Source organism: Octodon degus, unplaced genomic scaffold (assembly GCF_000260255.1).
Source record: "Octodon degus isolate 3935 unplaced genomic scaffold, OctDeg1.0 scaffold00057, whole genome shotgun sequence".
Lineage (NCBI taxonomy): Eukaryota > Metazoa > Chordata > Mammalia > Rodentia > Octodontidae > Octodon > Octodon degus.
Window position 1 is genome coordinate 1,518,129 of NW_004524633.1, and position 17,433 is coordinate 1,535,561.

The 17,433-nt window shown below is 54.5% G+C and overlaps 1 protein-coding gene across 3 annotated transcripts in view; it reads left to right on the forward strand.

Moving 5' to 3' along the window:
• The window catches only part of Nfia (nuclear factor I A), a 319,159-nt gene that overhangs the window by 298,340 nt on the left and 3,386 nt on the right, over positions 1-17,433 (forward strand). The window lies entirely within an intron of this gene.

Genomic DNA, 17,433 nt, shown 5'->3' on the forward strand with positions numbered 1-17,433 from the left:
GTGCTGAGAGCTTTGGGTGCTGAGGGCTTTGGGTGCTGAGAGTTTTAGGTGCTGAGGGTCTTAAGTACTGAGGGCCTGGGGTGCTGAGAGCTTTGAGTACTGAGGGCCTGGGGTGCTGAGAGCTTTGGGTACCGAGGGCTTTGGGTGCTGAGGGCCTGGGGTGCTGAGGGCCTAGGGTATCTTCTGTTGCAGTTCAGCTTCCTCATCTGAGAAATTGAGGTGATACCAGGATCTGCTTCCCAGGGGAAACCTGGTGAAGAATTGCCTGAGCCAAGCAGTTACTTGCTGCCTGGGCGTCACACCACTGCAGCTCCCGAGAGCCGCCGGAGCGCGCCCTTCTAGTGCTGTCCTCTGCCTTCGTAGCACGCTCCTTGCATCGGCTGCCCGAGGCCTCTGGTTGTGCCAGTCGCTGCAGCTCTGGACATCATGTCCATGCTGAATCTCATTGTTCCTTTCCTACCAGGGAACACTTCTGTATCCTGCTTGCAAATTTCCTCCTAGGTCTCTTTGGTTAAACTGAGTCCCATTTTAATTGTTAGCTGCAAAGAATGCTGGGAACACCGGCACAGGGCAGTCTTGACTGTCCCTAATCATGCACACAACCCAGGGACGGTCACATTTTCCTCTCCAAATAAAACTGCTCAGGAGGAAGGGACAGAGGGCTGCGTGGATCGTCCCTGCATGGGCCTTTGCCATGAACTTCTCATGCCAGGACTGCCCCATGCTCCATGCCCTGGCCATGAGCTTTGGTCCACAATCAGGCCATCTGCTGCAGGCTGGGTGGCCAGGCCTGGGGACACAGAGCACAGGACAAGTGACAGATCATGAGCGGGAGCAGCCAGGGCACCCCTGCTACTATGGCATCCTCATGACAGGATCCTGTTCCTCTGCACACAGCTCACACACATGACAGTACCCTGGGACACAGAGACAGTGGAATGGTGTCACCTGCAGAGTGCAGGAGCTGCCTGTGGGACGTGGAGGGCTGCCACGGGGCGAAGGGTGTGGAGCAGGCTGCTGCCCCTTGGCTGTGGCTGCTCTGCTCTCCTCCAGTTGCTGGAGGCTCAGTCTTGCTGCTCTGGTTCCTGAAGGGACAGAGTGCTCTCATCACCTCCTCCCAGGTGGCTCTGAGCCTGATTCCTGTCAGCTGTTACCTGGGGTCTCTGTCAGCCTGTCTGCCCCATGGGTGTCAGCTCCTACACTCCGCACGAACAGCCATCCCCTCGGTGAGCCCAGGGTGACACATTCATCCTCAGGGACAAAAGTGTCACCATGCAGGCCCCTCAGGCTAGGCCTCCTCTGCCATCCACTGTTGGGAGACATGCAGCCAGCCTCGGCGCCAGCACCTGACTCTGAGCAGCTAAGGGAGGAAGGGTGCCCTGTCCTGAGTGTCCTCTCAAATTAACAGCGGCCAACCTGCGCAGGGCGCTGGGTGAGAGACAAAGGGAAGGTAAGCTGGGAAGCCGGGCTGTGCCCCTGAGCGGCCTGGCGTTTCTTTGGCCAGCAGCAGGGCTGGTGTGGCCGGACCAACCTGGCACAGCTGTTGTGAGTGGATGTAGGCACGCAAGGACCTTTCCCGGCTGGAGGCTCCTGTTCTGTCCCCTTCCCTCCTCCGTGTCACCTCATGCCACTTGGTGTGGACCCACTGTCCAGGCCCCAGCCCCGCTCACTGCAGCGGCTGCCTTAGCCTTCGCTGCCATGTCCAGCCTGCTCGATGTGTCCATGCTGCTGCAGGAGATGAGTAAAGACAGCACTGCACGCTGCCCCGCCGCGCTCCCGCGTGGCCACACCACCGAGCCTGCATTCCCAGCCCTGGCCGCCTGCTACTGCTCATCATGACGTCAGGATGACGGCTGCAAAGGTGCCAGTGAGCGCGGCTCCAGCTCCCATGTTTGGACCGGCCACTTGGAATGTGTCTTTCCCACCCCACCAGCTGGCCGTGGGGCCATCACATCACGTCTCCCTGATTGGCAACACCACAGGCCTTTGTCACTGCGATTGACTCTGTGGAAAAGGGTGGGCTGTTCCCCAGCTGGAGAGATGAGATAGCAGTGGGGGAGGTCGCAGGGCCTTTCGGTTCAGAAACCTCACTTGGGGGAGGTGCGTAGCCATCTCCCCCACAGACGCAGTGGGGCCTAGAACAGCACCGCGGGAAGGAGCTCCTGCAGAGAAACAGGCTGAGGTGCGAAACAGCGGCCCTGAGCCGGTGTGGCTGCTTGTCAAAGGCCTCCTGCTAGATTTTTGTTTAAAATTTTGGCTAAGTGCACATTTTGAAAGACATTTCGTTAAAGTTCAACTTTCACAGCTTCAACCTGTAGACCCTCACATAAATCCTACCTGCACGGGCAGAACTGAGTGGGTGTCATTGGTGACCTGAAACTAAAAGGTCAGCCGATGAATTTATAGCTTTTTTAGTGGAAAGAGCATAAAGATTCCTGCCAACTGGAGTCAATCCATATTTTAATGTTTCGTAGTTAAGATTATGAAATTAAGGGTTTAGGCTCCTGCTGCTCAGTGAAGGTCAGACATCAACTGTGACAGGCAAAGTGTGACTCCCAGGGGGGTGGAAGTTAGTATTTCAGATGCCAGCCCACCATGGCCAGCAAAGAGAGGAACTGTCCATGTCCATGACCCAGGTGAGGGAGCCCTGCCATCCGTGCTGCGCTCCCCTGCGTCCCCCAGCGGCGGATTGAAGTGTTGCTCCACCCGTGGGTCCCTTCCCTTGAGCACCAGGCGTGGTGGGGCCCGCAAGGCCAGCTGCAGCCCTGCAGGCCCATCTCTGCGTGTGCAGCACGCGGCTTCACACTCAGGGATGTGAGTCTCTCTCAGATGTCTGCACCTTGGTCAGACCTTGGGCTTCCTTGAATTGCCAGGATGCTCAATGCAATCTGCTTTGGACTTTTTACCACAGGGGAGACAGCTCCTGCAGGGTCCCTAGCGGGCAGCTCACACCAGAGGTCCACTCTGAGCACAAGCTGCTGGTCCCTCCAGAATCCTCTACTGTGCACCTCTGCTGCTGCAGTGTGACGTACAGTCCGAGCTGTGTTCACTTAGTGAAGAGTGGCCCAGAGGAGCAGGGGACAGTCCAGGCAGGAGCACCTCACAGGGCTGCGAGCAGGACAGGAGCCACAGGCTGAGCCAGGAGGGGAGCGCCCGAAGCAGTGCCCCTGGGCCTGCACCTGTGCTTGGGACGCTCGGGACAAAAGTGCGTCGCTCAGATGTCGCCTCACAGCTTATTCTCGTAGGCCACACTGCAGCGCGTGCGTGTGCGTGTGCATGTGCGTGTGTAGCCTGGGCTTCCGTCCATGCTCCAGGCAGCCTGTCACTGCACATTTCTCTATGCTGTGTCCTTCATGGTGCCGACAGAGGTTAGAATCACCATCCACCTCTACAGCCAACTTCATAGTGCTGGGGCAGGGGCTGCTTCAATTTAAAGTTCAACATTTACATTAGAGATTTTTGAGTAATTTTTATGCTTGCATTAATTATACTAAAATTGTTTAATTAAAATAAAACTAAAATTGATCTTAAGAATTAATTTAACATGATGGGCTTGTGTGCCCTCCTAGACAAATATTATGAAATACAGTAATGAGCCCTGAGAGGCCCCATTTCCATCTCATTGGCCCACCGTGGTGCTCTCTGGGTCACGCTGGGGGCCACATTCTGGGGCATTGCTACCGATCAGATGAGGCCATGCTGTCTTGCTTAGCTGGCCTCTTCCCGGCTGCCTTCATAGCACCCCCCCCCCAGCATCATGGCACACCCCAGTGTCCCAGGAGGGCCAGGCTGGGCCCAGGATGAAGCTCCTGCCGGAATTCCTGAGTATGCCCTGCCCGGTCATGACTGTCAGGCTGCGCTGCCCGTGGCCCCTTCCCAGCAGCTTGCTGGAGTAGGAACAGGGACGGAGGGAAGCCCTGCAGTGAGCGAGGGGTTTGGGCCGAGAGACCAGGGAGGTGAGGCCACGCCACCGCTGGGCCCTGACTGGCTTCCAGTGCCGTGCTCACTCCCTTCACCTCTTCCATACAGCGTCACCAAAGACGTGTTTTCAGAGTCGGTGCCCTCTGTTTCCTAAAGAAAATTATAGAAAGGTGACATTTCAGTCACTCTCTTCGTTATAGGGACAAAGGACCCAATCCCCCAACTTGAAGTCCATTTTGGCTCACATGCTAGAAGTTTTGGTCTGTGTGTTGGGCCAGCTGTAGGAAAAGGTGACATGGAGGAGGGGCCTGGCGGAGGCCTGTGCTCACCTGTGGAGAGCAGGAAGCCACAAGCAGGGAGGGGCTGGGGAGGAGAGGCGCGCCCACCCCGCGACCCTGCTCCTGGAACCAGGCCTTGCCTCCTAACAGCATAATCCAAACTTCCCCACATCCCTCTGAGCTCATGAGCCGCTTGGGTGACAAGATCTAAGCCATAACATTCTGCCCCTGGCCCCCAGAAGACTCCTGTGCATCTCTTTGTGCAAAATACACCTAATCCTTCTCTAAGAGCCGCCAAAGTCTTGACTGTTTCAACATTCCTGAAAAGTGCAAGTCCAGAGTCTTTTCTAAGACTCAAGGCAAGTTCTATAAAAATCAGAAAGAATGTTAAGCATTGTCAACGCACAGTAGCAGATGGTAAACATTCTAATTCCAAAAGAGGTGTAGGAAACAGCAGGGCAAACCTTAAATCCTGTGGCTGTGTGTCTAGCACCTGTGGCAAGCTGTGGTGAAATGTGGACTCCAGAGACTTTGGACGCTGAGCCCCCGTGGCACTGCTGGTGGTTGCAGCCCTTGCACCTTGTCTCTCGGGCTGGCCTTGCTCACTTCTTGCTGATTTCCTCAGATGACCCACATTCCTGGCTTCTTTAGTATCCTGCTGTCTCCACTGCACTTTCAGCATCACCTTCACAGCTGCACACGCTGCTATTTCAGGGGCACACTGACTGGTACCCATGCCTTCTTCTGAAATCCAGATGGGGGCCTTCCTGACTCCACAATTCTTGCATTTTTCATGTCTATGAAACCAGCACCATATGTGTGAAGCCAAGCTCTGCTACCAGCCCAAGCAGTAGCCAGGCCTTCTTGGGCCATGGCTCAAGAGGTCTCCAAATGTCTTAATGATAGAGCACTGTGAGCCATATACCAGGAAACACATTCACTAGGCCACTGTTCTGGAGCACAGTGCCACAGGACTCCTTTCTCAGAGAAAAGTCTTTCACTTTTGCAATTTTGAGCCTATGAAAGGTAAAGTTTGGGGCCATGGAGATAGCTCAGTGGTCTAAGTGACTGCCTGGGCAAGCACAAGGACCCAGGTTCAATCCCTGGTCCTGCATGCCATGCTGGCCCCACCCTAGGTGCGCCATATGGCCCCAAGACCAGGCATGGTAGTTCATGCCTGTAATCCCAGCACTGGGAGGCGGAAATAGGGGCGTGATGAGTCCATGCTACATAGTGAGATCCTGCACCAAATACATAAAATTTTTAAAAAGCTGAGGTCTTGCTGGTTCTTAATTTGTTCTGAAGGCATCTTTCCTATTGTCCTACTGTAAATTACTTGGATTCTTTTTAATGCCAAGCTTCAGCAGTGAGGTGCTCCTCTACTCCAACTTTGCCAGATCTTCTGTAGTTTGGAGTTTTTCAAGGGGAACAATATAATACAGGACACATTTTAAAGATTACTTTATGCTAAATCAACTGAAGAATTACATACAAAGAGTTCAGGAAATCTGCCCACATACTAAAGACTAAAGAATCCACCTAAAGGCCTGGATCTTAATCCCCTGCATGAATCCAGCTGAAAGCTAGAGGACATAACAATGTCCCCACAAGTCCAGCTGGAGGCTAGAGCCCACGACAGTGCTTTACACAGACCCGCTTCACGAGTGTGCACTGGGAAGGCCCAAAGACCAGGGGTGGAGGCTAGAAGGTCTGTGCCAGCGGGATGAAGGATCTGCGCCAGCAGGCTGAGGGGTCTGCACTGGAGCCGGGAAGCAACGCTCAAGGTAAGCACCAGAGCTCCCCCAAAGGGAAACTGAGTTTCCTTCAGAAAAAAAGCCAGAAAAGCCAAGTTTCTTCAGAAGACCGAGCAGTGCACCGTCTTCCCCTCTGGAGCCAGGAAGCGATGCTCAGGGTGAGGATGAGAGCTCTCCAAGGGAACCGCAGCCATCCTCAGAAACAAGGCGGTCCCGAGCTCCTGCTCCGATGAGAACAGCCAAGTTCACTGGGAAAGCTGGCATGACAAGGTCCTTCAGCAGAACAGCCCAAGAGAAGCAGCAGCTTCCAACAGCTCCAACAGCCTCTCCAAATAGCTCCCCTAACAACCTCTCAGCAGCCTTTCCAGTGCTGCCTCTATGCTGCTGGCAACAATCCTCAGGTGGGCCTCCCGCACCCAGCACCGCGCTAGTTCGGTTCAGCTGGGTGCAACAAGTTGGCCACCATTTGGCGATTTACCACACCTTCCTTTCTGGGAAGATAGAAAGCTTTCAAATGGGCTTTCTGCTCCTGGTTTCCAGCACCAGCTTGGGCAAAAGCAGCAGGCAGTGTTTATGCTACAACCTGAGCACTGGACTGTCTTAAATTTTCCTACACCAGATTAATTAGCTCATCATCTTTAATCTGTATCTCCTGTAAAGTCTCAGGGTGTAGTAAAATGTAAGCAGATTTTGTGTCATAAGCACACTTGACCTAGAACCCAAATCCCCAAGTAGTCCTTGCTCCAGATGAAGCAGCCTGAACGTGGTCTCGCTATCTACGTGGCTGTCTGCATTCTGAGCTGCAGCCAGAATCTCTCGTGAAGCTCAACTCAACTCTGCATCCCAGCGCCTTTCCAAACTCCTGCAAACCAATTTCAAAAGCTTCTGAACAGTGTGGTCTGGTAGTAGCATAGCAGCAACCCCCCTCTCAGGTCCACATTCTGTCTTGATAAGTTTCTTGGTCCCTGGGAAAAAAATATCCAATATCTCCAGCTTAAAGGGGGCGGGGGGGGGGTTACTTTGACTCATCCCTCAGAGGTTTCAGACCTTGCATGGTAGGCCAGCCCCAGGCAGAGGTGGCATGGCGAAGGGCTGGAGGAGGAGGGCTGCTCCCATCGTGGCAGCCAGGAGGCAGAGGGCAGAAGGAGGTGCAGGAGAGAGCCGGGCCCTGCAGCCAGGCCCCAGTGACCTGCTCTTCCCACCTGACCCCACCTTCCAGCACAGGCCAGGTGTGGTGCTCCCGCCTGCCCGCCCGCGATCCACTCACCTCCCAAGAGCCCCACCTCCTGCACAGGAGGATTCTTGGGATATCTCCGAATAAACCATAACAGTCAAGACGACTGTGTATCGAAGACTCAAAACAAATTAAATAACGTGAGACCCAAGGCGACCTATCCACACGCTAACAAATGTAAAAGATTCTGAACTATCAAGTTACTAACTTCAAAATAATTAGGATCTACCTGGATAAGTAAAATCCCTGAGAAATCTGTGGATCATTTCGAGTTTCAAATTTCTCCCATGTACCATTTTACAAAGTTGCTTAAAACAGTAACACTGGCAGCTACATTTAATTGGGTTCCTGTAGCAACTCTTAATGGTGGGGCTCAAAGGGCAGTGAAGAATGAGCCAAAATTGTATCAGTGTTTATGAAAAAGAAAAACCAGATAAGAGAGAGCACGTGATTCACAGTAACTTGAGCTGATTGTCGTCTTCCGCAAGACTAGGCAGGGTCGGGGGTGAAGGTGCGAAAACCTTAGAGCTGTGAGCCCTGGTAAGCTGAGGCCCCAGGAACCCGCTCCACCAGCCGTTCTGCATGTGGCTGTGTGCTTGTCCTCATCCTGTGGAAGAAACTTCTCATTTTCTTAGCAAAGGGTTTTACTCAACTTATTTATGTATAATTTCCTTTCAGAAAACTGTATGTTTACAGCATTTGAACTAGGCTGAGTTTAGGGGATCAAGGGAAAAAGTCAAGTCCCAGCGTCGTGCCGATGTTTGTACGGCCCAAGCAAAGGCCGAGAGCGGGCACACAGGTGGGATTCCTGTCTTCACCAAGACAGAAGGGGCCCCTGCACACCCCAGAGGTAAAGCCTCCACTCACTGTCGTCCCCGGACTGTGACAAGGATCAGCCAGGAGCTTGGCCTTCGTACGAAGTTTTATGTCACCATCACAGGCCTGAGCGGCCCAGAGCCCGGCGCCCCTGGGCTGTGCAGTCTCCAGGCCCGCAGTAGGGCTGCTGCTTCAGCCGCTTGCTCCCCTGACTGCTCACAGATCCCCCCGAGTGCCCCTGGCTCAGGCAGGCCTGCTGTGGAGTCAGGGTGGCACCCTGAAGGAAGGGTTTGAAGCCAAGTCTCATCCTCCTTGCCCTGCCGCCTTTTTGCTGTCCTCTGGAGACTGCGTCCCCTTCTCTGAACTCTGGGCCTGGTTCAGTGGCAAGGTTGAGTCTCCCCTCAGCCATCCAGGGGCTGAGTGCCTCCCACCCACTTCCCTGAAGCAAAGGAAAAGCCACTTTGTGTCCCCAGGCTCAGTTCCGTCCTCCCAGGACGTCTGTCCCGGCAGGACAATCTGAGGTCTCTGGGACCTGGGAGCCTCTTAGGCTTCCTGATGCGCCTGATGTGGGGCCGGTCTGGGCTGGCAGCTTTTCTCTTCACAGTACTGTTCCCCTTCCTCTAAGGCCCAAAAGCAGTTACGCCCTCAGTCATGTCTCTGAAGGAAGTAAAGGCTCACAGGCCATTTCCCTGAGAAGCTGCGCCGGGCTGCAGAGACGAGGTCACAGGCTGGGAGTCCGGAGTGCACATGCAGCACACCCAGCTCCCCCTGCTGTGCAGGGCTGCGGACACCTCACGCCCAGGAAGGTCGCTGCGAGGCCCACACTGCCTGCAAGGGCAGCCACACTGCAGCTGGAGCCCATTCTTGCCCAAGAGCCTGGAAACCGTGCCTCCTCGGCAGTCAGAGGGGCCTCTTGGAAATGAGGCTTGCCCTGAGCCCTGAGCAATGATGTGCTTTAAACCTGAACGTGAACTCATGAATGAGTGCCGGGAGAGCAGCGCAGAAGGCTGGTGTCGTCAGACAGGAAGTCACATTTTAGCTCACATTATTCACTTCTCTTACAGAAAGAAAATCCCAAAGTGCTTTTCACTTGAGCCGTCTCCAGAACAGCAGGAGCTGGCATGCCTGGGGTTGCTGGGTCAGAGGGCCAGCTGTCCATTCCACTTGTTCTTGCAAATAGGCAGTGGTCTAACAGGTGACAGCAGTCACGTAGCCCTCACACAGTCATGGAGTGTGTGACTACTGCAGAGTAGCACTATGCGTGCCTGCAGGCCTGCGTGTGCGTGTGTGTCTGCGTGTGTGTGCAGGCTCTGCCTTGCTTCCTACCCCTCGGTTACTAGTGGAGGGCTGCCACGTAGAGTTCATCCAGAATCCAGCTGAGAGCTTTTCTGTGTACAAGCTTAGTTTTGTGAAACGTGTTCTTGAATCTGTCTTTCATGACCTTTGCTTGCAGAATCCCTACCTCCTCAAAAGCCATTACCAGAAAGGTACAGATGAGTTACATTTGCTACTTGGGGGTACTGTTTCCTATCTCCAACCTGGAGACCAAGTTGCTGTCCCAGGAACACATGAGTGTCCCATCCCTGTACGGCCCTCAGGCATGGGACGCCCACCTCCCCCTGGAAACACCTACAGAGAGCCTAACTGTGGCACTGAGCATTGCCTGATCGTAAATCTACAAATTCAGGAGGAAATAAATGTGAACATAAAAAAACATTTGCTGTTTCAGCATTTAAAAAACACTGTCATTTGAAACTACAGCATTCCCCATGTGGGTTTGTTGTGCAAGTCACGTTCCAACAAAGGCCAGTTCAGTGGCCATAAAACCCTAGATAGGACCTCATGCCAGAGCAGAGGGTCACCGTCCCTGCCGGGCTTGGTGAGGTGTTGAGGAAACAGATCTGTTTCCAGCTCACCCCACCCCACCCCCGCATACCTCACCCAGGCACTGCTGGCATAGAGGCCAAGAGGTCAGGCCATTTTGTTTTCATTTTCACCCTCAGCCCAGTGTGCCTGTGTCCCAGGGCCCAGGTGTAGGTCATGACCTGATTTGTTCTGTGGGCAAGGTCATGCTGACCTTGTGAGGGTATGAACAGTGCCCCACTTCCAGTGATAGTCACGGAAGAGATGACTCCTGTCCCAGGGGACCAGAGATGTGATCTCCCTGGTGTGAGAGGGAGGTGGAGGAATGGATTTTCTCACACGGTGGAGGCTTGTGAGGTGTGGGGGTTGAAGCTGGTGGTATTTGGGCTGGGTTGTCCCTGCTGTGAACTCCATCTGGTCATCCAGAATCAGGAGGCCAGGCCCTCCCTGTCTGTCCACCTGGGCCTGGATGCCTGACACTCTGGCCCTCCATACACTGTCCTGGTCCCTGTGGCAGCCTCTGTCCCTGCTGTCCCGCTCCTTTCCTGCCACCTTCTCCCATTGGGGTGGACAGGACCTGTCCCTGTGCAGAGTTCCTTGGGGCTTCCGCTGCAGGTGTGGAAGAAGACAGGACAGTGCAGAGAAGCAGCCTGTGGGTGCTGCCAGTCCACGGGCTCTGGGTGGAGGTTGGAGGGCAGCTCCTTCTGGGTCTGCTGGCTGCTGTTGGGATGACTGGGAGGTCTGGGACACAGCTGGACTCTCCCTGCAGCACTGTGTTCCTTTCCGGACTTGATCTACCTGCACATGCAGACAGGGAGGACTCAGGAGGGATTTGTCCTGAGCCGGGGTTAGAGGGGCAGGTGGGACAGCTGGGGTGGCAGCTGTAGGTGGTGCTCAGTCCTGATTGGAGTCAGGTCTTGCTCTCCAGCATGGGCCTCACTCCAGTGCTTCGGTCCTTAAGCAGAAGGGCCCTTCCCGCCACTGTGGTGCCAGCCCCAAGTGTGACTGTCTGTACTTGTTAGGCAACAAGCATTTAATTAAATGTGGAATCTGATGTGCAGAAAACATACATTTTTTTCATTTCATAGCTCCCCAGGAAATCATACCCCCTTCCTTCCCCATTCTCCACAACTCCTTCCCTGCCAGGCCAAAGATTATTTTACTGTGAAAATCCAAACTTACAAAGGACTGAGCCACTCCTCTGTTTTTTCCTCTAAGAAAGCCGGCTCTCAGCCTGAGAGCGCAGCCCGCCTTTTATGAGCCAGATTCCCATATGGAAAGGAGTTTGTCCTATCTAGGGCATTAAAACACAGCACTCAGAGCGTCTGTAACGAGAACCTTTCATCTTGCTCTTGTGTGATAGAGCAGTGGCCTGGTGCTTCCTGATCTTTTCTGGCTTCAGTGGAATCAAAACAGAGCAGACCACAAGCGAGGGGTTCAGGTTCAGAGCCAGGGCTGTCCAGCTCCGCCCAGCACATCCGGCAGTCGCCCCAGCCAGGGGACGGGCGCTGGGACGATTTCATCAGGTCCTTGTTCCCTTAATCTCCGCGCTGCACCTCAGATCTCAGGCAGCTTCCGTGGCGCGGGCTCCCTTTAATGGATAGAATCTATTTTTCATGAAAAAGCAGGAAATAAGCTGTCTCTTTCATAAAAAGATTTACAAAATGTAATCATTGTTGAAATACTCCCTTTGAACTGCTGTGTCCACGGGGGTCTCGCCCCCAGAGCCGGCTTCATTAGAACCCCTCCTCCGCGGCTCCAGAAGGCAGGTATGCTGGTGGCGTCCTGCTTTGATGTCCTGAATGAATGAAAGAAAGGCACAATAAAAAAGAGCTGTTGATCAAGCATAAAATACTCTTTAAGCTGACAGAATGGCAGCGCTAACACACCCTAAGCTGCTTTTAGTTTTTCCCTTTTTCCCTCGCATTTTCCTGTGCTTTGTGTACAGTGGGGGTTTGTATTTCATGAGAAGTCTCTGATCTATGTAGTATGCCATTTGCTAACAAAACCCAAAATGGGATTGTCCCTGCCCCCACCCCGATCACCCACTGGCCCGCCCCTCGCCCAGCTCCAAGGCACAGGGTTGAGCCTCTCAGGCAAAGGGCAGCCACCCCTCAAGCCTGCCCCAGCCCCTTTGTGTCCCAGGAGCTCCGCTCCAGTTCTACGACCGCAATTAAAGCCAGATTTTCATTTTCTCAGGAACTTTCTCTTGCAACCAGGGAAAGGGACTGCTACAGCTGCTGCTTCTAACTAAGAAATATATTTTTAAACCAGCAGAAATTCCTTGGGGAGCCAAGGCTTTGCTGGGAAGCTGGCTGGCTCCGTCAGCCTGGCCGCACCTTGCATGTTGGCCAAGCTGCCCAGCTCTCCGTGCAGCTGGATAGGCGGCGTCTCAGTTCCTCCCAAAAAACATGGAGCTGTCACCTCTGCTTACTGGAGTTGGGAACCAGCTGAGACTCAGGGGCCGGCCCAGTTACTAGCGCTGCTGGCCGGCACCACTGCGGTGGTTGGGCATGCTGTCCTTTGGGCCCCAGTCCTGTTTCTTGCCATGCTTGTGGTCTCTGCTGTCCCAGGCCAGGGTGCACCTCTCAGCCCTCAAGTCCGGCTGCAGGTGCAGGAGACTGCTGATGGGCACAGCTGGAGGCCCAGGCAGGTCTCCCTGAGCTGGGCCAGGCTGCAGAGAGAGGTTCCCACCTGGAACAAGCCTGTAGGGCTGGCCTGTGTGTGCTCCGAGGTTTGGAGAGCTGGAAGCCTTGCTGGGTGAAAAGATGAGTGCCTTCCTGTCTTGAGGTCTGAACCAAGACGGAGGTCTTGGCTGGAAGCAGCCGGCCGCTCTCCAGGGCCCGGCGGTTTGGCCCCACACTGGGCTCAGGGAGCAGGCCACTCACTATGCTCCCTGACTGGTGGTACATTTGCTCCTGGGGCAGCCCGTCCAGCTGGACGAGGGAAGGACGCTGCAGGTGGGCATGCTGGGCAGCCAGGGTGCTGTGTCTCTGATGGCCCCACCTGTCCTGCAGGCACGGGGTGGGTACCTGGCCTGCCTTTGGCCCTAGGAAGCTGGCGTAGCCTGTTTTTCCTTCACCTTCTACAGTGTTTGTTCAGTGTGCCTTCTGCTGGCCACAGGCCCAGACCCCAGTACTCCAGCAGGCAGGGGCTTCTCAGAGAGAAATAGATGGCTGGAGCTTAGGCCCTAACAAGCTGCCCTTGGGGTACCAAGGAGCAACAAGAGCTGTTCACGCTGGGCAGGAGCGGGTCTGTGCCGGGCCAGCGGAAGAAGCTGGTGGCTTTCCGACAAAGGGGCTTACGACAGCCCTGGTGCCAGGACAAGTGGTAAAAGGGACAGCCTCGTGGTACACAGGCCACACCTGGCCTGTTAATGTCTTAATGGTTTCCTGCACAATAAACAGGTCTCAGCTCAGAGTTATTGAAAACAGGCTTTCGTTAATTAACAAAATACAGCCAGACAGGGAAAAAGACTAGAGCTCAAAGCCTGAGGCTACAGCACCAACAGCTGACACCTGTGCTGTACCAGTCACCCAGAAGTCACCACAAGGTGGGAAACATGGGGCTCCTGGTGCTTAGCCCCCTGCTGGCACAGCGACAGTTGCCCCGGGGGGGAGCACAGGCCTGGAGCTGAAGGGCCCTGCAGGCTGAGGGTCCCAGGCTGACCTCATTCTTACTGGGTGCAGCCCACGGGCACCCAGGCCACACCAAGAGGGGCCAAAGAGATCCGTGCAGCTGAGCCCAGCGAGAGGCCTCCGCTGCCCTGGGGTGGGGACAGGGCCACAGGCTCAGCCAGGTCTGCCAAGGCAGCTCATTTGCCCTGAAAGCTAAGTTAGCTCACCCAAACAAGGATGGGAAGCCACAGCACCCAGCCATGCCTCCTGGCCAGCACAGGAAGCACCTCCAGAGAAGGCGTGCTGACCACAGCCCAGGCAGGTCCGTGGCTGTGCCTCGAGGGCCAGGAAGGCCCTGGGCTCTGCATCCCTGTTGGTAGCTGTGAATGTCCTCACGTGACCCACATGCCACAGCTGATCCAGGCCACGTTAGTGGCCCCAGCGCCCCGGCACGGCACTAAGTTCTGCCCTGCGACCTTTGCCTATTTTAATGTGAAGAACAGATTCTGCCACCAGTCTTTCCTACCCTCCCTGGCACCTCTTTTTGTGGTCTGAGGAGCGCAGGGCTGTCTCGGACTGACACATTTCTCTGATTGTGACACTGTGCACCTGGCCTCCTGGGGATGCTGAGAGGTAGCCGCGCGTGGGGGCCTGCGTGTCACTGAGGGGTATGCATCCCCCACTGCTTCCTCGGGAGCCTGGTGACCATGTCCTGGAAAATAGCTCCCAAACTGCTCGCTGTGAGGCGCACACGCCGAGCCGCCTAGCACCACAGAGGTGCCCATACCGCCTGGGCTTCCTCCTTGTGGTGGCTTGTAACGTGAGGGCTGTGTGGACCCCAGAAGCCTGGCAGAAAGGGAGGTGAACCTGCATGGGGCTGTAAGTTGAGGAGTGGGATAGGCAGTCCGCTCCCTATACACTGTGAAGTGGGCAGAAGTTCGCTGCAATAGTTAAATGAAATTTTATAAGCACGTTCGGCAGTGGAGCTGTTTTGCATTACATGAGGTGAATGCTTCGAGACGCCACATCTGCAGGCACTTTATTAAATCCTTACTCAGCACTTTCCGACCTGATGAGATTACTTCTTCATCCGACTGGAGAGCAGGAAAACGGAGCTCTGGTCCTGGGCTGCGCGTTGCTTTTGATGTTTCACCTTGAGCACTGGAGACGCTGCCCCCCCACACACCGCACACACCCTGCCGGAGACCTCGCTGGAGCTAATTGCGCCCAGCCGGCCGGCCGTGGGAGGGACTGCAGCCAGGGCCCTGCGGAAAAGAGATCAAAGCTCCGTGTTTACTTCCTTAATGTAAATGTCCCAAGATCACATCATCAGATACCGCAGTGGTATTGCAGCTCCCGCGCATGGGACAGGGGCTCTTTTGTAATCCTTGGGCTACAGCAGGGTGGATTTAGGGGCTCTAAGTAGGAAGGCAGAAACCGTATGACACCCGAGCCGCTGTCAGTACCCCTCTGAGGTCTACTTCTTGATGCTCCTTAAGGGAGCTGCGTTTTGTGTGCCAGCGTTTTCCCAGCAACTTACTGTCCCCCCTCAACTGAACCGTCTCACATCTCACTTCTGTTTTTCTGGCATAGCCCAGGAAGGACTATGCGCACTCATGCTTGAATGAATGTTTTGGAACTTGTACTGTTTGTGTAGCAGAGGCGGAGAGGGAAGGGGCTTTCCTGCTCGGTAGCCCGGGGCAGTGGCCACCCTGAGCAGTGGCGAGGCTGCCCGGCACAGGCCGGCACACACCTCCTCACAGGCTCGCAAACAGCAGCTCCAGGTGGGGGCGAGACCAGATGGCTGGGTGGTGTAGTGCAGCGCTCGCTAGAACTCGTCAGCTACCTCTGCAGATGACTTAGCCAAAGCAACCTCATTCGAGGAAAAATAATCCTCCGTAGGGTTCCCTGACTGACGTCGCCTCCTGGAAAGTCCTGGGCGAGTAGCTGGGTTATTGTCACGAAGATTAGTGTGGTATTGAAATAAGTGCTAATGGTCAGATTACAGGAGTGAAAAAGGAGAAGAATAGTGTGGGTTGGGCCTGAAAGGGTTAATTAGGGTTTTTTCACGGGTTAATAAAGCCCCCCAACCCCTGCCTTGGGAGTCACATTGACACCCGCCCGGGACAGCCCTGCCTCTATTGAGGCCTTGCTGGTCAGAGCACAATGGGCCTCTGTGTCCGCACATCCTTGCTAAAATCATCTCAAGGAAAGAGAGTTCGCAAGTCTCAGCCCAGACAAAAGCCCAAGAGTTACAGTGCGCAGCTCAAAAACCCGGAGTCAGCAACTTCTATTGATTAAAAACTAACCTTTAAAGTAACTCTGCAAGTGTGTGGTTAGCATTTAAATTTAAACATGCCACGAGTTGATTTGTGTTGCTGAATACCAACTCCGAAGGAGTAACATTCACAGCGCATTTTTTTTGTAATTCCCCTAAGCAGCTAAAGTATTTCATGAAATGTCAAGAGGGCAGCAGGAAGAGGCGAGGGGCCAGGCTGGACCCTGCAGTTTTCTTTCCCATGCAAATACGCACCCCCAAAGGAAAGTGTGCAGGGTGAAACACAATAATTAGTCCTTTGTCTAACTTTCCCAAGTGCCAGGGAAAGACAGATTAATTACATGTACAACAGTGTTGGTTTTCGGAGTGGGGGTCCTGCTTGCTCCGTAAGCCATAAATTAGGCAGAATAAATACTTCAGTGTGTTTGCAGTGGGCCTGCTACGTCAGAACCATGGAAGGCTGGTGGGAGGAGAGCGAGGGCTTCTTGCTAATGATAGTCACGTCTGGGTCTGTCTGGTTGCTCGTAGCAACCAGACATGATGTAACACCAGGATGAACTTGAACTTGGGGGACTTGAAAAGGGAACAATAGACCAGAGCAATCAATAAAGCCTATTTCAGTGAAGGATTACAGCGCTGCTCTGGGTAACCTTGCCGGCAAGGCACATACTGAATAGTAAGATGTGTGAAGAAACTTTTTTTCTCTTGCTTTGCTTTTTAAAAGAAGTGCAGAGGCACTGCAGATTTTCGTGGTGCCCTGAGGTCTGGTCCAGACGTGCAGCTGTGGAGAACTGCTCCCCCTGCCGACTCCCTGAGGCCACCCTCCTGGGCGTGCACAGGAAGTCCGGAGTTCACCACCGTGGGGAAGTCAGGCTACATCTGCTGCAGAAAGGGGGCGAGCCACCTGGGCGCACCGGTCCTCCGGGCTGGAGCCTCGCTGCAGGTGTGGGCTGAGTGCAGGCCCGCGCCTGCTCCTCCGCCAGCTCCCTCACCGCTCTGTGGTGCCCTTAGAGCCAGTGTGCCGCTCCCCACACAGTTTCCTGCAGGACAGAAGCTGTATCATGAGGCCCAAGCAGGAGGTCCGAGAGGAACATCGGAAAGGCCTCTCAGCTTGGGCTAGGGTTTTTGGCTCCTCTGGAAATCAGAGGTGGCTGGTGTGGCTGGGAAATCCTACCCCAACCTCTTTGGAACTGCCACTGATCCCAGATCAAACAGCTCTTACTTCCTAAGTAAATCTCAGGGACAAGGACAAGCCAGCCCTTCACAGGGTCAAGCAGGGCACAGCTCTTTCTGACACGGTGACTCAGGCCCCACTTGGGGAGGGGGCCTGACATGCCCGTGACCAACACAAGTGCAGTGGTTTATCAACATAGCCCGCGCAAAGCGGGCAGAAGCCACACACTTCTTACTCTCAGCTGGGGAACTGGTGCTCGCCCATGCTTAGACATGTTTACCTGGCTTTGTTTCTTTGCTGTCAAGGAAAGGCCAGCAGATGAAGCAGTGTATGACCAATGGTGTCCAGGCCCAGCACCTGTGCTGGTGAGAGGAGGTGACCGGGCCTGCAAACATGTGGAGACCACAGGACAGCTGGGTGCCCTCAGAATTCTGGGGATCCCTAAGGGGAAGGCTGGCTGCTTCCTGATTGTTGGGTACCATTTCCAGAAATAATACT